We start from the raw sequence: 3,888 nt of genomic DNA on the forward strand, positions 1-3,888 counted from the left end.
CGGAAAATAATTATTCCTCCACCTGACAGCGGGGACCCACTGGACGGGCCACTAGTATTTTGCGAAAAAAATCGTTTCCCCCTGACTGTTGGGACCCACCGGCGGGCCACCGTATTTCGCGAAAAAACATTCCCCCCGCTGTCAGCTCGGACCCATCGAAAGTGCCTCCTTATTACACACAAGAAAATGAATACTCCCCCTGCTAGCTGGGACCCACCTTGGTGGGAGGCTGTCTTGTGGGCCTACTAAGTTGACGGGGACGAAGGGATTTCTCAACTTAGTCAATATGAACGATTCTAGCTCCAGTGACCGTATGATGTCCATCCAACGGCGGTAGTGCTTCTTCAACCTCTGGTCTTCTTGCTCCAGCCGCCCAAAGCAGCGCCGGTCGTGCCGCATGCTCCTGCCTTCAGTGGCCAGCTGTGCTGCCTCGGAGGCCTCATCGCCCCTACTATTCCCACCGCTGGCAAGGCCCTGCGGCAACGGCAGCCTCACACCACAGCCGAACCAGTGAACCCTCGTACTCCTCTCCGCGTGGGCTTCCACCGCCGCGTCTTCCCCGGCTCGGTGTCGTCCCCTTCCTAGGCCTCGTTGTCGTCCACCGCCGTGGTGCTCTCCGCGCGGCGTGGTCAACATGGTCAAGGAACGACTTCCATCGAAAGAGTACTGTACGTGGAGAGGCTGACAGCTGGGTCCACGGCCACAACCTAGTTTGTTTGTGATTTGCCAAGTAAGCCGCTTTATCAGGCCGTTTGGGCTGCAAATCTTTCAAGATGAGGAGAGCTTTCATTCTGCTGGCCGATAAAATGGCCCATCAGTAATGAGAAATGAGTTGTATATTTTTAAAACACATCAAATCGGCAATTAGTTTCAAATATTTTTTTCATTTCAAGATTTGAAATTATATTAATTTTTATGCGTGGAAAATTTGTTGGATTTTATATTGATTTACATTTATTTTTAAAATCAGTTTGAATGTGAGTCAAAATTTCGGGATTAAAAATAGTTCGGACCGCATCGAAATATGCAAAATTTCGTATAATTTTTTAACCGTGGCCACAATATGGGCTGTAATGCTAACAAAAAGAATATGGGCTCCAAAAAAACCTTAAGAATTAGCAAATGGGCTGTAAATTATTAGAAATAATGGCAGATGGGCTGTATGCTGTTTTCCACATATTTGAGGCTTTCCTAAAAAAAAGGTTGACGCACAAGCAGTGACGGTTGGATGTCCATCCAATGGCCGTCGTGCTTCTTCAAACTCTGCTCTTCCTGCTCCAGCCGCTCAAACAAGCGCCCGCGGGACTGCCTGCTCCCTCCTTCCCGCGGCCGGCTGTGCTGCCGCGCAGGCCTCACCGCCCCACCGTACTTCCATCGCTGGCCTATTCATCCCTCTACTCACCCACACCTGCTGTTATTCTCCGGCGACGACAGCCGAACCAGTAAACCCTCGTACAGTCATACTCCCCTCCGCGTGGGAAACAACTGTCGAGTCTTCCCTGCCTCCGTGTCGTCCCCTTCCTAGGTCTCGTCGTCGTCCACCTCTGTGGTGCTCTCGGCGCGGCGTGGTCAATGTGGTCAACGACCGACTTCCATCGGAAGAGTACTGTGCGTGGAGAGGCTGACAGCTGGGTCCACGGCCGCAGCAAGGAAGTGCCTCCTTATTACGCGCAAAATAATTATTCCTCCACCTGACAGCGGAGACCCACCGGACGGGCCACCGTATTTTGCGAAAAAGACGTTTCCCCCCTGACTGCTGGGACCCACCAGCTACACCTTCGCACGCAAGGAAGTGTGTCCGGGCAAAAAAAAATGATTCGCCCCCCTGACTGCTGGGACCCACCAGCTACATCTTCGCACGCAAGGAAGTGCATCCAGGAAAAAAAAACGACTCGTCCCCCTGACTGCTGGGACCCACTAGCTACATCTTCGCAGGCAAGGAAGTGCCTGACAGTCGGGACCCACCTGGTCGAAGCGTACGTAGCATTGTCATTCTGGTCGCGAACGTGTACGTACATATATACTGGTGGATGTAGAGGCGCGCACGTGTCGTAGTAGAGGCGCGCACGTAGCATGTACACGTACATACAGCAGCCAGGGTGCAAGAAAGAAAATATGGCCATGTATGTGTAGATACGGGCGGGGTCTCGAACGCCTACTCGCGCATACGTACGGTGTGGGATCGTGTACATGGCTGGGTCGGAACCGAGAAACAACGTCATCTCGTGTTGATGGGGAGGCAACAGAATGCGTCATGTTCATGGGGAGGCAACGGAATGCGTCGTGTTCATCGGGAGGCAACGAAACGCGTGGGAGCCAACCGGCTGGGCCGAAACGGAATGCGTGGTCATGTTCATCGGGAGGGCTTGGACGGAACAGGCGATGGAAACGAGGCCTGGCGTACCGCAGAACGGAGGAAACGGACCTCCTACGTTCGAAACAGGGTCCTGTTGATCAGGAGGGGTGTGGCGTACCGCAAAGCGGAGGAAACGGACCTCCTACGGTCGAAACGGAGGTCCTGTTGATCGGGAGGGGTGTGGCGTACCGCAAAACGGACAAAACGGACCTCCTACGGTCGAAACGGGGGTCCTGTTGATCGGGAGGGGTGTGGCGTACCGCAAAACTGACGAAACGGACTTGTGTTGGAGCGCTACGGTCGAAATGGGGGCCCTGTTCATCGGGAGGGGTGTGGCGTACCGCAAAACGGGACTCCACGAGATACTGTTCATCTCCACCGTCGACCTCCTCCAGCCTCCACGGGCAACCGTCGACCTCCTCCAGCGTCCACAGGCTCCTGTTCATCCAACCTCCACCGTGCGCTACTCCACCGGCTATTGTTCAACCAGCCCTCCACCATCTACTGTTCATCCAACCCTCCACCGTCCACTGTTCATCCAGCCCTCCACACCACGGGGTCCTGTTCAACCACCCCTCCACCATCTACTGTTCATCCATCCCTCCACACCACGGGGTCCTGTTCATCCAGAGGCAACGCCACCGCTCACTATTCATCCACCCCCCCGCAACGCTCACTGTTCATCTAATCGATCAGCTTCAGTTAGCAGCAGTAGCGAAGGAATCGCTCCATTGGGTTCAGTTAACAGCCATCGATCGATCACTCGGGTTCAGTAACGCGTAGCCTGCAGTGCAATCGCTCGGGTTTAGTTAGAGCCCAACGCCTCGCTCGGGTTCAGTTAGAGCCAACGCCTCGCACGTGTACGAGAAAAACGCGTATCGCTCGGCCCCCGACCTCCCACCGTAACCGGCAACTCCTTGAAATTTTCCTCCCCCACGCTTCTACCACAGTTTTTTCTGTCATGGACGGCCCAAAGAATGTCATGCAGCTGCGTCTCCCGCCCGCCTAGGACGAAAAGCCCATTTTTTGTCATGATTTTTTGTCATAGAAGTAGGAGCCCACCACATCTATGATGATACCGGGTTTTGTCACAATTATCGTCATTGAAGTGTCATATGTATGACAGAAAAAAATTTCGTTCGGCCCAAAATGTCACGGATGTGTCTTTTTTTGTAGTGGTAGTGGCCAAGGGATCCGGTGGCTGGGGTAGCGGCGGCCAAGGGATCTGGAGTTGCCGGATCGAGGTGAGGTGGAGCAGCGCGCGAGCAACACCTCCCATCACCGCCTATGTAGGTCTGGGAAGCACGAACAGGTCGGCGCAGGGAGTTGGCTAGGCGAATCCGGCACTGCGCCTAAAGGTGGAAGTTTGGCGGCATCTAGCGCGGGACCGAAGCCTCGCCCGCGTGTAGCCAACCGCCAGGAAGGAAGAAGAGGAGGGGGGATGGCGGCGGCTGCCAAATCTGAGGCGGGGTGAAGGGGCTGCCGTGGCTGGGGAGGCCGCCCGATGATGCAAAGTGTGGCATGGCGGGGCG

Source organism: Triticum aestivum, chromosome 3B (assembly GCF_018294505.1).
Source record: "Triticum aestivum cultivar Chinese Spring chromosome 3B, IWGSC CS RefSeq v2.1, whole genome shotgun sequence".
NCBI lineage: Eukaryota > Viridiplantae > Streptophyta > Magnoliopsida > Poales > Poaceae > Triticum > Triticum aestivum.